At 34.2% G+C, this 20,888-nt stretch overlaps 1 protein-coding gene and 1 pseudogene across 1 annotated transcript in view; one reads left to right on the top strand and one right to left on the bottom strand.

Moving 5' to 3' along the window:
- GALNTL6 (polypeptide N-acetylgalactosaminyltransferase like 6) overlaps nt 1-20,888 on the top strand; it is a 1,218,179-nt gene that overhangs the window by 115,235 nt on the left and 1,082,056 nt on the right. The window lies entirely within an intron of this gene.
- On the bottom strand, nt 4,109-4,572 carry LOC114678431 (cytochrome c oxidase subunit 6B1 pseudogene; annotated as a pseudogene).

Below are 20,888 nucleotides of genomic sequence, written 5' to 3' on the forward strand. Positions count from 1 at the left end.
ATGAAAATTGTGCTTTATCCATTCCTGGTTACTTTTGAACTGTGTTCAGTGTATTTCAGCTCTCACTTGTTCACTGCATTATAAGAATAATTATGAAGAATGAAGCTAAAAAAACACACAGTTCATAAAACTAAAATCCTTAATTCACATTTGTATGTTGTGAGTTAATGAAATTTGTTTTCAAAAAAAACTTGATTTCAGAAAAGTCTAATTACATTGGTATACTAAAAATTATCAGCCTTACCATTATTTAATGGAAAGCGATAACTGATAGAACTGTTTATAATAATATAGAGTGATGTTTTTCATGTAATACGTTTGTTGGAGAATAAGACAACATAGAAATATTCAGTGGGGGCTGCTTCCCTAGAGTTAAAGATATTTTTTGTGAGGGTGACTTTAAATAGTATTTTAGAAAAATATAGGTATAGATGTGCAAACTATAAGTGCATTCCAATAGCATAAATAGTATACACACATACTAATGGAGTACCTTTGATGGCATACATGTCCTAGTCTTTCAAGTCACTACTGGTTTGTCAAGGTTACTACAACAATTTTGAAGCTTGGCAAATGAAGTTACAATATATAACCTGGTACGTGTCTTTTTATCCGTAGTCAACAGCCAAAAAGTGAATTGTGCTGGATGGAAACCGAGGGTTGTAAAAAAATAAAAGATTATTGACTCTGTTCGTTATCGACTGTGAACAGCTGCACAGAGAAGCTGGAGGCCAGTAGGCCCGCCAAGCACCTCTCTGAGACTGAAGCCATTTGGAGCCAGGTTGGAAGCAGCTGGAGGCTGAGGTGTCTTGTCTAGACAGCAGAGGCTCTGCATGGCTCTTGAAGAAATGGGCAAAGGACTTTATAGAGAGAAAGTCCTTCCAGAGTTCTTGGCACAAATTCATCGACCTATTTCCTTGGTGTATGTTACTATTAAAATGAGTAGAGAAACAAGACACAATAAATCGACGGGATGTTTAGAGAATGAAATAGAATGGTATACACATCTAAGTTTAGAACTTCAAAAAAACTTGGCGACATACCCTAATTCCCTTATTTTATACATAGCAACACAAATGTCCAGAATAGATAAATAAATTGTATCTGGTAACACAATTGGATGACCAGGGATCTGAAATGTGTATCTAAATTGCTGGCATCCATATTCAATACCTTTTCCAGGTGTATTAAATCCTTGTGCTCAAAATGTGATCTGCAGAGCAGCAGCATCAGTGTCGCCTGTGTGTTTGCTAGAAATTCAGAATCTCAGACTCATTCACAGACCTATGAATTAGAATCTGCATCTTAGCAAGATTGCCTCTCTATATGCTGTATTAAATTATTTAAAAGACTTATGAATGATAACTATGTTCTTGAGAGATAAAGGTGGAAATTGCATACATACAGTAGGAAAAAATCTTTAGATCATCCATGCCTTATAGCATTTCGTTTATTACATTGCTAATGTCAGCCACTTGTTTGATTTTAAATGAGTCCCTCTCTTAATACAGTAATTCGAGCTCATGGTAAAATAAGAATATTTCTGTTTTTCAATAAGTATAATTTTAAATTTATAGAAAGACCTGGTTGCTCTCAAAAATTTTAGTTTGAGCCATAAAATAAACAGATTTTCGTGAAATGTTTTGTTAGCTTTCATATAGACAAATGAGTTTTAGTTTATTTTCTATTGTTGTTTTTACTATTTTACAAACATAAATATTGACATTACTCAAGTATCTATAAATGGGAAACAGTTACAAGCAAATTAATTGTTATTAACTGATTCAACAAATATTAATGTTAGGCACTATGCTAGATATATAGTTTGTTAGGGATTAATTTAGACTATTTCATTTTACCTAAAATTCTACAAAACAATTTGTGTCGTATATTTACTTAACTAAGACAGTTAACAAATGATTATACTTGGAGATAAAATGCAAGCGTTGTTTTAATTATTTTACTCATAATTTTTTTCTCTTGTTATAATATTGGTTCAGGTTAACCAGCAGCAGTTACACGAATTATAAACATCAGATTTACTGTGTCATCTCTCTATAACCTACGATTCTAGAAGCAGTTTTCACTAATAGTTACTCAAGATTAGATAGCATTTAGAAAATTCAGTTAATATTCTTTTATTCATACAATTTGGAAACACATCAAAGATTATTTATAGACTATAGTGTTTTCTCTTTGCAATGTAGGGGTTTTCAAATGTTATAAACACCAGGGAACTTTTTAAAATTTATATTCCTGGACTACAGGTTAAAGTTTTTGGCTTCGTTAACTTACAAGAATCTACTTTTAACATATCTCCTGTTTATTTCTATGTACTCTGAAGGTGGAGTCCCTTTGGGATAAATAGGCTAGTGTGTCTCATATCAAGAGATGATATGACTTCAGTTTCTTAAAAGCCTGTTGGCGGACAAGGTAGATGAAACTGAGATTACAGCATTGCTTTTATCTGTGATGTATGATTTGAAATGCTGACAAATACATGTAAATATTTGGGGTACATTTCAAGAGCAATACTAAAATAATCTAGAGCAGTGAATGTACATTCACAGAAGAGTTGGCACTAACGGTACATTCTCTTTTTGGTAAAACCAAGAAGTAAAAAGACCCTTCTTTTATGTATGCATGTATATCTATGTATGCATTTACCTATTTATCTTTGAGACAGGATCTCACTCCCATCGCGCACGTTGCAGTGCAGTGGTGTGACCATGGTTCACTGCAGCCTCAATTTCCCAGGCTCATGTGATTCCCTCACCTCAGCCTCCCAAGTACCTGGGACTACAGGTGTGCACCAGCACGCCCAGCTAATTTTTTTGTATTTTTTTGTAGAGACAGGGTTTTACCATGTTACCCAGGCTGATCTTGAACTCCTGGGCTCAAGAAATCCTCATGTCTCAACTTCCATAAGTGTTAGAATTATAGGCATGAGCCACTGCACCCAACCAAGACCCTTCCTTTAGATTTTTCACTAACAAAGTGGTTCATTTAGGAACTCTTAGAGTAAAAAGGCTAGAATACCACAGTTTCTGTTAATGTTTTTCTTCCTATATTCCTGTCATATTAACCAATTTCTCTTTAAATCTGCTTGGTGGAAACTGAAAAAGTGTGAAGTTGAAGTTTGACTTACTTTTCCCTTGCTGTCTCCACCTAACTTTTTTTTTCTCCCCAAGAATGTCATGTCCTAATGATTCCAAATCCTAGAGAGTTCTCCTGACCCTTGGTCTCCCATTCCCATGAGAAAATGCTGCCATGTTCTTTCCTGCATGGGAGAGAAGCTCTATCACGTTTTTCTGCAGGATGTGAGATGCCAGTAGTAAGTACCCTAAGTTGCTTGGGCAGTGATGTGAGAAGTACTTCCGGACAGGTTCCAGTTAGATTTATAACCCCAAATTTTATTTTCTAAACCCTAATCAGGCCGATGAAAGGAAGAGGAGATATTTGGAAATGCACATCTTTGAAGTGTGATTTTCTCACTTTAAACCATGTAAGCTGGCACTAGAGTTGGCCCTGTATAACAATATAGTCAAGTGATAGATTAGTGATGCTATAGTGGAGTCACAGCAGAGAAAACCAGAGGATACCTACTACTTGTAGCCTGATAAACTGAGTCTCCAGCATTATTAGAAGAAACTAATAAGGCTACATTGACCCTGTTGACTGAAGAAATACACTGACTCTTTCTTTTTTGAGATGGGGTCTTAGTCTGTTGCCCAGGCTGGAGTGCAGTGGCATGATCATAGTTCATTGTGCAGCCTTGATTGCCCAGCTCAAGCAATCCTCTCACCTCAGCCTCCAGAGTACCTGGGACCACAGGGACATGCCACCACGCCTAGCTAATTTTTTAAATTATTTGCAGAGATGAGGTCTCGGTATGTTGCCCAGGCTTTTATGTTTTTGATAACACTTTTACCACGTGCATCAATCTTCAGGAGAGCAAATATAAGTAAAATCCTGAATAAGTGTACCTCTGTAAATGATATGGTTCCACTAGCTTGAAAATTCCTGGGCAGGTGTGTAGATAAATTTTGTGACTAGCATTTTTGTTGCTTTCTTGTTTGGGTAGGTAAATAATGAAGATCTCTCTCTCTTTTTTTTTTTTCCAATGAGTTTTTATTAGCAGGTAAGTCATGATTTAGGATCCCAGGGTGGGGATCACTGGGTTCTAGGTCTCCCTTCACCATCCTGGGAGAAGGATAGAGGACAGAGGAGAGGGAGGTACAGCCAGTTCAGATCTTCCCGGGAAATGTGCCACCAGCCCGTTGCTCCTCTCAGTCTGTGACCCAGGATGTGGGGCAGAGGGACTAGTACACACGCTGGTACCATTCGCACACTGAAACATTGCCGCCTTTAGCGGTCATTGCCTTCTGACAGCGGTGGAAGTCCAGGTAGTTCTGCCAGCAGTTCCTGGTCTGGTTCTGGTTGGGGAAGCGGCTGTCAAAAGGGGCAGTCTTGTAGTTCTTGATTTTGGTCTCAATGTCTTCTTCCACCATGGTGCTGAATCCTAAAGGCACCCCAGATGCAACTTGCAGCTCAATGTCACCCTCAGCAAAGACACCAGAGTCGAACAGGAAGCGGAACTATGGCCAGCCACGAAGATCTCTTTTTTACCAATACCTAGTCAGGGTTAAAAATTTGGTGCCTTCATGCCACAAGTGAGCTTCATATCCCACAGTAAGCGAAACCGTATTAATGATATAAAAGTAGGATTTGGCATGACTAATCCTCAGAAAATATTCTATCTGTGGATAATTCAGCATTATTGAATAGAAAACTTAGACAAGAAATCACTTACTATCTCCAGGTTGAAATATCAGTTTCCTACATTAGTAAGGAGCCTGTTTTTTAATGAACAAAGTAATGTGCATACTAATGTGGCTTATGGTGTTGTCGTAATCAAATGTCCCTTTTGGTTCAAAAGCTATCGTTTAATAGAAGTTTGAAGGCAAGCCAAGTACAATATAAATAGACCAAGTGGGTACAAAAACCTGTTCAGTACTTGGAAAAGGTATGTGACATCTGTTCAAAATAGAAAGCACTAGTTCACTGGCTTAATTGGAGATGTCTTAGAAGCTATTTTTTTTTTTCTTCTGCTTTAGCTGTTGATCCAGTTTTCCTCTCAGGTTGTTGTAATTAAGGAATGCATACTTCGTATGAATTTGATACAGATGAGGCTAAGAACATTTTTGTAAGATATGGATCATTTCCTTTTGTGGCAAAAGAGGGAAATCTATAGTGTTTCTAATATAATCAGTTAGTCTCTAGAAATTTTTCTCAGATACAGTAATAAATCACTATGTGAAGCATCATTTATCCCTGCAAGTTAACAGTACCGTTCTTCCCATACAAGGGCTACTATAATCTAAACTTGTTGGAAACCATGACAATTTATATAAAAATGACCCAAGATATTCAAAAACCTATCATGGGATGAACAATGGATGTATATCAAAGCAGAACATATATTTAATTGATTTATTTTTAGAAATAGTTTATATTGATATGCTGTTCTTCACTTTTGCACCTCAGAAGAAAACATATTCAAATGGTGAAGAAAAATATATATTGAGCTTCTAAGTTGTTAACACTATTGAGGAGAATAATAAAAGCCTCTATGATTGCATCATAGAGTAGATATTAGTTCAAGGCTAACAGCACATCTTTAAGTCCAATCTCTAGCAACGCCAAATGAAACCTTCTAGCTTAACCTGCAATATCGCACTTCGCAATACAAGTACCCAAGAAAAATGTGTTCTGGACTCATGAGCTTAGCTGTGGAGTAAGAAATTCTACTACTTCAGATACTGCTGGGTGGATGAATTCTCCTTCTCTATTATCTGTACTTCAGAGACAGACTTGAAAGAGAAGTAGGGAAACTCGCCTCAATTAAAACCTAACTATTTCTGTGGTAAGAATTTGGCTTTAGGGAAAGCAATTCACTGTTTGACATGAGTGCAATGAAATGACATTGAATTTTTAATAAGAATTACTATTGCAATTTTATTAGTATTTTAGAATTACATCTCAGAAATTTTTCTTATTTTTCCAATTATGTAAGTCTATATGAAACAGCTGTGTATTCCTTAACAATTCTTAATTCATAGATAAAAAGTTATTCCAAAGGACTATTGACTCCACGAAGCAATCGATTTCTAGAAAAGTATACAGCTTTGACTATAAAAGAGCACGCAATTTAAGAAGTTTGGTTTTTGTATGCACATGTGATATATGTACACAGAAATCATTCTGTTCCTTTATGTTTCTAGGCCTTTATTCTGAAAACTGGAGATTTCTGTGAAATCAAAAATCTTTGTTCTCTTATTCAGTCTCATCCTTTACGTTATTCAGCTGCCACAAAGCAGTTGAAATAGAATTACAGGATCAGCTTCTAGGTGAAAGAGTTTCACACCATCTGATCAAAGAGTCTTCCAGAAAACTTGGTCAAATAAAGAATGGGTACACAGGCAAATGAAAAGTAGCGAAGTAAATGGAGTTCTGCTTCTGTCCAATGACAGTAGAAAGAGCCCTAATTTTAGTGTTTTAATTATTTTCTAATGAATAAACATGGAAAAATATTTAATATGGTTTTTTAATGATAAAAAGGCTCAGTAATTATTAAACAACAATCTGTCTCCGAATCTGTAAATTAGATGCATTTTTGTGGCTAATACTGACAGGTTTTCTTTCAGATACTTGTATTGTTTCTCACTGTTCTGCTATGTGTTGTGTGTCTATAAACCTAGTTATTTCCATAACAAAGGCTACTTTTTACCTGTAGTCTTCAAAACACATCAAAGATGTTTAGGAACAGTTGGATTTTTTTCCGTTTTTTAAGTTTTTGAAACTTGCACATTTCTTTTCAATAGCTTGTAAAGGTTCACGCCATAGAAATTTAACATTTCCTGGGTCTTTTCCAATGCCTGCTTAGTCATTCCCCAGTCTCCAGCCCAAGGGAATGTTAAGTGTGAAACATCTCAGATTCTGCTCACCTCCTACCCCTGACAACACTTACTGAATACAGAATTTCTGTACCCTCTGCCTCTTGTTTGAAGTTGTGACTCTTGATTCAACTTTTCTCCCACACTTGAATGCCAACATTATAGATCCCTGCCATTTCGTTGTGTAGCATTTCTGTGCAATGCCCCAACACCCATGAAATATGATATAATATTGTGTGCATGGACGTCTAAGAAGCACCAGTACAGATTTTTATCCAGTATGATACCATAAAGATTGCTTTGGAGTTTCCAGAAAAAAATCATCTGTGTAAGTGTGAATTAAAAACAATGTTGAATAAATATAGCCTGCACATTCCATTATAACTTAATTTTAAAAGTGAAAACTGAATTGTGACTAAACTGAAGATAAGACACACTCTTTCTCCTAAAACCAATGTTTAGATTCATGGGTTGGGAAATAGAAGTGAAATGGATAGCACAAATATTATTAACTCCAATCACCGTGAAAATTTTGGAAAGCTAGGGCTATCTTCCTCTCTAATGAAAGTAGAGGAAGAAATAAAAGCTAAAACACCTTTGAAAATCCATGGCTTATGGGTGTGTAGGCTGCAGAAGTAGCAACTAAAATGTAAATTGACAGCATTTTTTAATCAAGTTTTCACAACTTGGTTTTCATAAGGTTTACTGATTTATAAGGATAAATTATTACCAAAGAAAGTTGCTATTTCACAATAGTAGGTGGTGATGGGGAGGTATATTAAGTTGACATTGATCTCAATCTCCTGAACTTTTTTTCTTTGCCTTCACCAGAAACCCAGATATTTAAAATGGAAAAAAAAAAAAAAAAAAGAAAAGAAAAGAAAAGAAAAAAAGATTAAATCTAATTCCAATAATTTCAATTAGAAAAAAGAAGTAGTGGGGTAGCTAGTAGATTTGCTTTATTTTATGTTATTCACTCATGATAAAATGTATGTAATAAATGGTAATTTAGTGTTACATTGGCATTAACTATTGCTTCCTGCACTGATGATTTTGCCATGTTCTAATCAATATACTGATTTTTTTGATAAGCCATCAATAGCTTTCTTTCTCATAACAAATTATTTCATTAGAAAATTTAATATACTATTCTTGGGTATTAGATAAATACTGTACCTACTTTTATTACTCCTTGTTGTATATACTAGCAAAATGTGTGAATTCATGATGATTTTGATTATTTGTGTAAATTTAATTATATTTATAAAATTGGTAGAGTGCTAGTAAATACATCCAGTGAAACAGAAACAGAATGTATTTTCAGTCTCATTAATCAGAATACAGGATTTCTGTGTGGAAGTCCCCAAATCATGCAAACTATGTTGAATTACTTCAATACTGAATGATTGAGATGAAAGATAAAAATAAATGGACTATAGAACTATATGTTGTATAGATTTAGGGTTATTATCCTTTATTGTCAAAATAAATATCTGCTAAATTAATAAAAATATAAATATTTAGTAGAAAATTTATTGTTTATCAGGATCAAAGTTAGATTATATAGGATACAGATAACAATCTTAGATACATGACCTACCCGTTAAGAACCTAAAAATCTAAATGGGATACAAATTTACATGCCTGAAACAATAAACAGACAGAAGTGATGATATACTCACTAGTAACAAGATGAATATGGAATCATATAATAAAGTCCTAAGTAGACTTCCGATAAAAAAGCTATGAACTTCAGAGTCCCACAATCATATGTATGTGGCTTGGATTTGCTTTTTTTTACTCACTGTGAGGTCTGGGACAAATCACTTTACTTGTGTGAATGAATGTTGCTTCCTTATAAAATAGAGTTGATTTCATCTATCTTGTATGCATGAGAATATTGAAAAAAATTATGGAAAACACACTGCTAGTCATGTGCAGTGTGTTTGATAACATATCTCATTATTAACTGTAAAAAAAACTGGAAACCTCATATTGTGTCCTCAGGAAAGACAAAAGAAAAAGAAGGGACATTTAAAGTAATTTCTGAAACTATTGATAATCAAAGAGTGGCTGGAAATGGGGAGAGGATACAAATAAGACTGTTGTTATTAAGACCAATATATATGTCTGACTCATCTTTGGAGCTCACACTACCATACTACATATATAGTGGTTGTTGAATGAATAATACAATTAAATGAATCAAGAAAATAATGGGGAGTTTCGTTGACTATAAAAGTTTAATCTTCTGTAGCCAAACAATATTGCTCTTGCCCTAGAAGATCTGAGCTCTTGAAAAAAGATGTGAAGGGCTGGGTGCCGTGGCTCATGTCTGTGATTTTAGCACTTTGAGAGGCTGAGGTAGGCAGATCACTTGAGGTCAGGAGTTTGAGACCAGCCTGCCCAACATGGTGAAATCCCGGCTCTACTAAAAAAATACAAAATTAGCTGAGCTTTGTGGCACACATCTGTAATCCCAGCTACTTGGGAGGCTGAGGCAGGAGAATGGCGTGACCCAGGAGGCCGAGCTTGCAGTGAGCCAAGATAGCGCCACTGCACTCCAGCCTGGGCGACAGAGCGAGACTCCGTCTCAAAATTAAATAAATAAATAAATAAATAAATAAAGAAGGTATGCATTATAAGAAAATGTATAATCACTTTATAAGAATGTTATCTCATGTAATACAATAAGGTTTTAAAATAATGTGAGGAATCGAGAAAATTGTCAGTGATTGATGGGAGTGGAAATTTAAAAATAAAAAAAACTTGAAAAATCAAGAGTCAATACCAGGAGTATTAATAATCTACAGTCACTCCAGGATAAATTGGAATCTACATTTACTTCATTATAGTAATATCATTAATAATAGCTACATTTATGTGTAAACCTAGAGAGCCATAGGAATTTGGAAAGAACTGTCATAGATGGTTAAGCAGAGATGGAACCTGTAGCAAGCTCTCTGTATTGCGAGTGACGCTTGACTCATTGTTGACTGTATTCATTGTAGAACTCTCCACCTTACAGGTGTTGCATGCTGTTTCTTCACAGGCAGTATTTGATTTTCATCCTTTATTTGAAAAAAAAAAAAAAAAAAGCCTATGCAATACTAGGAAACTGTTAACCTTGCAATATTGCCAGTTTTCCTCAAACATTCTTCTCTTGAAATATGGTGCATTTTCCCCCTTGATGCACAGTGAATTTTAATTTTCTATAAGATGCAAAACGTATAGGAAGAAAATTCTTCTGTAACATTGACAGTATGGGATACGTTAAAGCCGAGTGGCCTTTATATTTTCATTTTTGGGTAATGCCAGTTGTGTCATCACTGCAGTTAGAATCTTTAAAATTACTTTGAGGAAGTTCTTTATTCCACTGATCCTTCAGATGGCCAGGGTTCTTCTGCAGTACCTTGGCAGGTTTTCCTACCTTTGATAAAGGAAACGGATTCAATAGCCTTTCTACCTATTTTTATGGTTCTTCACTCTCTTGAAACAATTCATTGATATTCTTGCTTCAAACTGGCAGAATTTTTTTCAGTTGGAGACCCTTCTAAGCAAAAATTCACGAAGAGGTATATGGCTTTATTTGTGAGTTCTTAAGAAAATTATGTGCAAATTCTGTCACTTTAACATAAACAGTATTCAGTAAACATTCCGAAGAAAGAAGTTAAAAAATAGAATGAATATAGATTTAAATGTGCACATTATCCAGCATATAACACCTGTATTGTAACCTTTGTAGCTATTCATAACTTTCATGCTCAAAGTTATTCAGGAAATATTTGAGCCCTTTAGTGTCATTTTATTTCTTGGTTTATGCTATAGCTATTTTAGCACATATAAAACAATATAACAAACGTTTAAAAATAGGCTGGGTTCAGTGGCTCATGCCTGGAATCCCAGCACTTTGGGAGGCCACGGCGAGTGGATCACTTGAGGTCAGGAGTTTGAGACCAGCCTAGCCAACATGGTGAAACCCGGTCTCTAACAAAAATAAATAAATAAATAAATAAATAAATAAATAAAATATACAGAACTGTAAAGACAGAGGAAAATGAGAGGAGGAGGTATACTGTATGCATAACAGGAAGCTTGGTGTCAGAAATCTTGAATGGCATACTGCATGCCATAGAGTCATGATATTTTGTATTTCCCTATTTTGATTCTACTTTGATCTTAAACAAAAAGCACGTTCCATGATAGGTTTTATCTGAATCACTATCACTCTGCTTAATTCTAATACAATAATACACAAAATACATAGGCTAGATTTCCTTGCCTGAGAAAAGTGCTGTAGTGAAGGATTTCACTCCTAAGTCTGTTTATCATTCATCTACTGAATGGTTGTAAGTTAATAAGTGGAATGAAGGATAGGAATTTTTGTTTTCTTTTTCACCTAGAGAATATTTTGTCTCAAGAGATGGACAATACAGGTTGCACCTAAGAGCCTGTAGGCAAGCCATCCGAGAAAGTTTTCTGCATGCAGCCATCATAGGACCTATATTGCAGACAAGATATGGAATTATATGCTCAATTATGAATGGATCTGTTGCCCCAAGTGTCTGATGTGATGGTTGTTTGAAAGGTTGCCCTGCACATTTGGCCATGACTTGCATCAGAATTCTTATGAAAAACTAAGTAGTATAACTGAGGTTCAATCCATGACACAGCCCAACCCTCAAAATCAATATTCATGAGTAAGTAACTAAACGACTGTGTTCCAAAAGCTGAGCCTTATTTACTGGTATGCTGTCTACAGAAAAAATGTTAGTATTATAAGTTATTCATGAGTTCATTGTTTCCATAGTTTCTCTCAAGGGGGTAGGATTGTGGTTTTATCATCAATTTCCACTTTCAGAAACATTCTGGAGTTCCCTCCCATCAAACAAACAAACGAACAACAAACAAAAAAGCAATGGCATTAAATTCATTAAACAGTTGTTTAGTTTCTACAATGTCCAAAATGTAAGTTCTTATGATAGAAAAAACATTCACAAGTACATCACTAACTCTGGACATTATGCCCCTCGGACACCAGACCTCATCTGTGAGCAAGGTTTACTTCCTGAAAGATTCCCCTTCTCTCTCATCGGTAGCCTTCCAAAGGATTCCTACACTAGAAATATAAGAAGACTTTCTATGCATTTATTGACTCTTAGGATTTCCAAGTTATAGATGGAATTTTACTTCTTGATTGCTGAAATTCTTCTACAATCTTAGTACAGCAAAGTTTAGAAACATTACATATTAAATGTCTCACTACATTCAACACTCTCTGATAAGTAGCCACCTATATTTTTCTCTCATACTTAAAGTGTGTGATCTACTTGTAGACCTGCTAGACCAACTTATTCTCAACTTACTTTTCTCAAGGCAATGTTATTGCAAAAGATCGTTAAAAAATCTGTATTTGTTTGCTACTTGATTTCATCTGAATCCACTGGTCTTCTTGCTCTCAACCATTTATGTTTTTAATGCTTTCTCAGAAGAAAGAATTCAAATGCTGAGAGAAACACAAGATAATCACTTCTGAGTTAATGTTTTCCTTGAAGTTCAAATCCATGGATATAATTTTATTGCTCCCTTAAGATTTCTATAAATTTTCTTCCTTTTTTAAAGGTAAGCTATTTTTGACAATGCTATAGTTAAGAGGCTAGAATGCAAAGGTGGTACAATTTTCTTTACATGAACTTGTCAAGTGAATTAGCTTTCTTCTTTAACTCCAGATTTGAACCTAAGCCTTCTAGAAATTATATAAGAACATATTATATCCTAAACTAAGTTGTAATAAGACTTGCCTTAGCAAAATGAAAATACTTTCTGGCGTCTATGTGTACTTTACATACTATGATATTGGCAATTAAATGATAAGAAAAAATATATCTTTTCATTATAAAAAAATAACATCCAAACACTAATAAAATATTTCTTAAAAGATACCTAATTTTGATTTATAGGAAGGTCCACCCGCAGACACCCATGACTTGTAATTTTAATGCCTTACTAATTATAGCTTTCTATATTTTAGGGAAAACATTCAGATGAAACAGTGTTGGAATTAGAAGAAGTTTATTCAACAAAAATATTAAGTGTCTACTTTTCTTAGGATATTGCTAAACAGTATGGAGACTAAGTGATGTATGCCACAGCCTCACAATTAAAAAGCCTTGAATGAGATTAATATCAGGTTTACTTAGCTGACTTCCAGCTAAACATTTAGTATGAGTCTCCGTAACCTTAACAATAAAATTAGGGTTTTGGATAGAGTGATTTCTACTGATGTTTTCAAAGAACAAGTCCTATTATTCTATAATCTTATGATTTGCTCAAAAGCTTGTGACCTTGAGATGCTTTTAAATGTATTTATTGATTTAGTATAAACCGGAAAATACATTTCTAATCCATCTTAGACAGGTAGGAGAGTTATATTTAAGTTTCCTCTGGGTGTGAGAAGGAAAATGAGTCATCATATAGGTTTCTAACTATCCTTTATGCATTTCTTCACTAGGATGTAAGTTATAATCAGTTTTAACACTCAAAAGAAATTTAGCCTTGCATTATACAAGGATACTAAAAAAACATAATCTCACCTGTACTTAACAATTTGTCTTTTGTTGAAGCTAATTGATAATGACATCAGTTAAATCCTTAGCTGCGTATGCTTTTGTAATATATATATACATATATACGTATATATTTATATACGTATATATGTGTATATATACATATATACATATATATTTATATACGTATATATGTATATATACACATATATACATATATACACACATATATATATATATATATTTTTTTTTTTACCTAAAGCCTTCTCTAAGCTCTGTTCTCTTTCCATCAGAAGTACAAGAATGTAGAAAATATTAGTGGCAGGACAATGTTTGCTGAACCAAAAGTCATATCTAGGTAAACACCTCTTGAGAAGATGGCTGGAAGAAACTCCCTTATTCAGACTGTGAAATTTCAGTAAGTAGCTGAGCTCCTAAGTGTTTATTTGAACAGAATGTTTAAAGAACATAAAATTTCCCCTTTACAACCAACTCTCCAGATACTTAGCATGTTGATATTTAGATTCTAAAATTTATATCAAAAAACATCATTGAAACAGATGCTGGTAATATAATTGACTGAGAATTTGCATTGAAGATGACTCTTGGGTGCGCACTCAAGCGTTCATATGTCCATTAACAGCTACTTGTGGGGATATTATGACCTGTTTAGAATTTTTATTTTTTTCTCGAAGTTTTTAAGGTATAAGAGAAGATTAATAGCTGCTAGATGAAACCAAAAGGAGAAGCAGCAATGCAGTGAAGAGTGTTGTGAAATATACACATTTGTCATGACTCCCAAGTGGCAAATAAAATCAAAGTTGAAAATCAATGTCTATTGATCAATCTATTCATTTTCATGCAAGTTCTATAAAGTATGTAGTACTGATGTTAGTATTTTATTGGCATATAGAACAGACATAAACTTTCCTTTTCTCTTGAGTCTTTCTGTTCATAAAGAATTTAAAATAATAGCATGACACACATAAAGAAAGATTTGTTCTTAGGTTTGGGGGAAGAGCTTATAAAACATGAATACATTATTATAAACAAAATGAAAGGTACACTGCATACAAAAAATAACCACATTTAATTGTTTTTCAGTCTGTCTTGTGATATCGGAGTCAAAATTTGCTTGCAAACTTATAGACTTTATTCTGTTTTAGGAGGTATATAGTCACAAAACTTGTTCTTTTAATTATAGTCAAAATCTAAAATTACTGGATATGAATCTTGAGGCCATCCCAGGTAATTGGATATTGTGTTGACAATGAAAACATATTAATAAATGTTGACTTACGCTTATAAAGAGCTTACTGAAAAAAATCAAGCAAATTTGTGCATGGCTTTGTTGGATTAACGTGATAGTAGAAAGAGGTTATGGTATATATATATAAGAAGCTTAAAAGATAGAATTAGCAAGCTAGGTATTGCCAATACAAAATTTGTAGTACAAATAGAATTTCAGAATGTTCCAAACCTGTCCTAATATCTACCATTTCAATGATTAGAAATTAGAATACCTTTCATTCCTGAAAAATACATATTTACAAAATCAAAATGTCAGAGTCACAGGAGATATAAGCTATTTCCTTATTAAGAAAAGTTTAAATAATAAAAAGTTAAGTCACTAGAACAATGACTAAAATAGGAAAAGTACAAACAAACAAAAATTGTTACACACCCCCGTGACAATATTGTCTAGTTACTGCTTTTACAGCCTTAGCATATATTTTTTCTTAAGCAATTCCTGGGTAGAGTTTTCTACCTCTCCTTAACCAGCAAGTTCACATCAGAAGACATAAACCCCTTGGTGGATGTTACTCATCTTTCTATCTCTTGCTCTGAGCATAGTGTATTGCACCGCAGGCATTCGGTAAACCTCATCAAGCTCGTCTTCTCATGGGACATGCAGAAAACTTGTAGACAAATGAGAGGAGAGTAACTTTGAAGATTGTGATACGTGTTATGAACAGAATAAACTGAGTGAAGAGATAACATACTTCAGATAAGATGGTCAGAGGTGGCCTCTCCAATGCCATGAGCAGAGTCATGAGGGAAACATTTATGGCAGGGGGCGCATCTGGTACAAAGTCCTGGAGGAAGAGGACTTGGCATGTTAGAGGGACAGAGAGAGGCCAGAAGAGAAGGTCTAGAAAGACTCCAGAGTATAGGGCAGGGACAAGAAGACCCCGGTAAGGACTCCATGTTTTACTAAGTTTTGGGGGGTACAAATAAAAACTTTTAGCAAGGAAGTGAAAATGTCTTGTTTCTGTTGAAAGATTGCCTTGGCATATCTTTAGAAAATGGATTAGATGTTGAGAGATGGAGAAGTGGGAAAAATGAAGAATAACTGGCTATTACCTCTTTGTTTTTCAAAATTGTTCTCATTTTTGAATACTTTCTTACACATATAAGTACAACATACCCCCTCCTTCCTCTTTAAATTCTTATCCATTATCTCTTTTTCCATGTGTATTTAAATTGTGCTCCTTCCTTCATTTTTACATCATTTACCTCTTCTGCTTTCTCACACATTTTGTTTTTAACTTGGTGATGTTAATAATCATTTTTAACAAAAATTGCATGTCTACTCCAAATACCACCTACTTGCACCTGACAGGGTTGAGAAGCTTACTCTAGAACAGAACATATGAGTTGTAGGTTGTAAGGGAAGAAACATCTGCACTGAGCATGGTTAGGGTTAACTTTTGCCTGCCTTACCAGTAGTAATATATCTAGGTCAGAGCAGAGGCAACAGAATGCTGCGTTAAGTCAAATAACTCACTTCTTTCTCTTTTAGATCCATTGGGTGAAGGACTTGAGTGTTTTCACCACTTGTATTCACAACAGAGTGCTGAGAGGAAACAACACACAAAGGGTGAACTGACTGTAGGGAGATGAATGGCTGCTTAACTCACTGTCTAGTCCCTCAATCCTGTCTACAAAGGCCCGAAAGTTGGCATAACAAAGACTGACTAATAGTAGATTCAGGATGAATCTCCTCTGGTCCACATGACCCAGGTTCAGTTCAATCTGGGAAACAGGGGTGGAGGAACGAAAAGTATTATTCAATCAACTCACCTCCACTAGCCCCCTAATATGTGCCAGGGTTTGAGTGACATACCAGAGCCCTATCAACTGAAAAGCCTGAAACTAGAGGAAGTCTCACAAATATCAACGGTTATTAATTTCAGTTAACTGATTAATTCTCATTTTGTTACTGACGGGCTCGGAGGGTTCTAATAACAACTCTTGAAGAATTTTCATATAAATGTTATTATATATTTTCACATAGCACTTTTTTCTTCCTGTGTCTCGCTTAGGTACAAGGTTTCATTTATGTAATAGTGAGATGGGGGGAATACTGTAATATCTTTTATACACCACAGCAACAAAGACATAACATTTTGTTCTGTTTCATTTATGAAGGATTTAGAAAGAAAATGATCTTTAAAAGAAAATGCAATTTTCAGGAAAAAAAAAATGACAGTGAATGGCACAGAGCCTCTTTATTTCCCTTGAAGCTGTCAGAGTCAGAGAAGAAAACCACTTTGGGGTGTGAGTCTGCAGTACTTGTCGTAAGAGTGAAAGGACTGGATGTTGAGATTTTATCAGCTCTGACAATATGGGAAAATTCCATTCTAAACTGTAATAAGTAGTACATAAAGTAATTTAGGTATGCCAGTGGCTATGGCCCTGGGTGTAAATGTATACCGTGTGAGTAAATAAAGCTGGGGTACATTTGTCACCAATGAAACTGTTGTGTAATTTAGGCTTTTTTGAAATTATATGAAGTTTTAAAATGTGTGTGTGTGTGTATGTGTGTGTGTTTTAATATTAATACTCTGCAAATATATTATCTCCCTTTTAATAAATAAAATTTGAAATATATGTGTGTGTGACCACATACATATCTATAGACTATAAAATAAGTTGATACAAAACTTGCCCTTAACAATTTATGCTGTTTAAGCTAATATTATATTAAGGCAATAGTATTATGATATTTTTCCTCTCTCTTTGAATATAGTAAACATTTTCTATTCCATCAGTGACTGTTTCCCTTTGGTTGTTTTTGCAATGATGAAATAAAATATCAACACATTTCCTGAAAAATATGCAGTATCTCAGTGAAATTTACCGTTAGCAAATGATGTCCAACTTTGTATTCGGCATTTGTCCTATATGAAAAAAAATCAATTGCAGAACAATATGGACAGTTTTTTCACAGTATGACAGACTTGCAAACCATTTGTTTTTACATATATATGTGTTTGTATATATATATTTATATATAACATATATACATACATACATATATACATATATACTTATATATGTATCTATACATATATATGTATGTTTTTACATATATATACACACACACACACTCACTGAGTTGACATGACAGTAAAATAAACTATTCAGAGTGCATCCAAAAATGAATTGAGAACAAGAATCTAGAAAAGTGACCCAAAGAGTCCTGGCAGACAGTTTCTCTGCTGATCCCACATGACCTTGATTTTTTTATTCTGATGGCCTTGGGGAAAGCAGGAGAGAGTCCACAGAGGCCAGACTCTGCCCAGCATAGTAGGGGAGCCCACTCCCAAGGGACTGTATCATTAGTTTACCTTTAAGATACATTAAGAAAACAACAAACCTTACATAGCAATAACAAGCAAATGTATCTTTTTTTACCTGGGCTCTTGCTTAAGTGGTCCCCAAGTACTCACTTTAGAAATTTATATGCGTGTTCTTGGTTTCTAGAATGTCCAGGCTAGAGGAAGAAATAAATACAAATCCTCTCTGAAGCTGAGCGACAACAATTCAGGCCTCAAAGATTTTCACAGATAAACTTTTTTGATTATGCTTAACAATTTTTTAAAAATCACAAAATCTGAGGGGAAAAAAAAAGCATAATATATGAAAGAGGGTGAAGGTGAGGGACAGAAGGTAGATTGAGAGCAGAAAGTATTCCAGATGTTGAAATTCTCAGATTCAAATTACAGAATAAGTAGATGAATGTACCTACTAGAATAAAGGTGTCAAAAGCAAAACTAAGTAAAAACATATTATAAAAATGACAGCAGAGAAAAAACATAATGATTAATGAATCACACAATGAATAAGTTAAGTAGTTGATATGAAATTGGTGAAGAAAGACAATAAATGAAATAGAAATTTTGTAAAGTGATTCTGAAAGAAGTGTGGAGGGGTAAAATGGTAGGATTTATAAAAGAGAGGCTAAGAGATACATAAGGCAACCTAGCTGTAAAAAGATAAAGGAGGTTTGGGAGGGGGTAATATTAAAAGAGATAAGTGATGAAAGACATGAATTCCACCCATTCAAAATATATCTCGAGTTGGAAAAATTAAATGCCGTCCAGTAGAGCCATCAGAGTGACAAAGCAGAATACCAAAGGTCTGAGAACAGCCCTGGAGAAAAAAATAGGTATTCTTTGCAAAGAAACAATAGTTAGACTGAGAGCTGATTCCTCATTTCTAGAAATAGAATCTAGAATTGATTTGAACATTATCTTTGTCATAACTTAATAACAGCCAACTTGGAATTGTATACTTGTCAAAAATATAATTGAAGCATAAATTCAAGATAAAGACATTTTAATAACAGACCAAAGAAACAAGAGAACTTCACTCTTAAAAATGATAAAGAATGTACTTAGGGTAATAGGGAAAGGAAGGTCTGAATCATAAGGAGGAAGAGACAACAAAAAATTCTTTAACATAGGTTAAAAAAGAGAAAACATCAACTTTATAAATCAACAATAGGATGAAGTTTGTGGAGTTAACAAAGAACTGAAATACTGGACACAGATAGGTGGGTGAGCAAAGTAAAATCTTTTCTTTTTTCTTTTTTTTTTGAGACAAAGTCTTGCTCTGTTGCCCAGGCTGGAGTGCAGTGGCTCGATCTTGGGTCACTGCAACCTCTGCCTCCCAGGTTCAAGCAATTCTCCTGCCTCTGTCTCCCTAGTAGCTGGCACTACAGGTGCACACCACCACTCCCAGCTAATTTTTGTATTTTTAGTAGAGACATGGATTCACCATGTTGGTCAGGCTGGTCTCGATCCCCTGACCTCCTGATTCTCCCTCCTTGGCCTCCCAAAGTGCTCGGATTACAGGTATGAGCCACAGCGCCTGGCCACTATGATCATTTTAAGGAGAAGACAATACACAAATTATTTTAGACTTGCTGAGATGATTATTTATGTTAATATTTCTAAGACACACATTAAATTATGCAAAGGGTGTACAGAGTTTAAAACTGATAAAATGAAATGTAAAAAAGGAAGAAAAATATAAAATACATCAAGAAAAAAGAAACAGAGAGGAAGCCTAGAAAAAGCAGGACACATGGAAAGTATAAAATTAAGTTATAGAAGCATATCCAAGTATATCAGTCTATTTAATAAATGTACCAGGAATAAACACACTATTTTAAGGAACAGATTGTCATATTAGACTTAAAGACATTCCAGGTGTGTGCTGTATATGACAGATACAAGTAAACACGGGAAATAGAAAGGTTGAAAGAAGAGGGAAGAAAAGAAGGTACTAAACAAATAACAGAAGAAAGAATTGTTTTGTAAATATTAATACTTGGCAAACAGACATTAAGGCAAAAAGTATTACAAAAGAGAATAAAATTAATTCCATAATGATATAACATTAAACAAGCTAGAAATATATAAGTATTGCAATGCTTATAAATATTATAATGTTTGTATGTTATGCAATGTACATGATGAAATGTTTTCAATTATGCTACATCATCTTTTACTTAACTACAAGGAGAAATTGATAAATACAACAAAAATGGGAGATTTTAGCAAATAACTCTCAGCAAGTAAGAGATTAAAAAGAAAATCACTAGTAAAAATATAAAATACTAAAAAATATTAACACTTTGATATATTGGGCATAAGTAAAACACTGTGTATGCACATACACAAAACAGATAATATATAATTAAGCCCACAAGAATATTTTTAAAAATTAACCTTGTACAATGCAATGGATACTAATTTCAAAATGTCAAATGGATAATATCTTTCAGAACACATTCAATTTTTAAAAACTGAAATTAAGAAATCTGTGGAAAAGTTGCTGGAAAATATTTAAAACACTTCTGAATTACTATGGAATCAAATAAGAAATTATGCTAAATTATAAAATTCTACTAATAATATAGAACTTTAATAACTCATATCAAAAATTGAGGGGTAAAACTATAGCGATAATTTAGAAGCTAGTTTATAACTTGAATTCTTACAGAAATAAGTAGCTCATTATTGAGCAATGTATCCCAGAGTTACATGCCCAATAACCTAGTAAAATGTTTTAA

Source organism: Macaca mulatta, chromosome 5, assembly GCF_049350105.2.
Source record: "Macaca mulatta isolate MMU2019108-1 chromosome 5, T2T-MMU8v2.0, whole genome shotgun sequence".
Lineage (NCBI taxonomy): Eukaryota > Metazoa > Chordata > Mammalia > Primates > Cercopithecidae > Macaca > Macaca mulatta.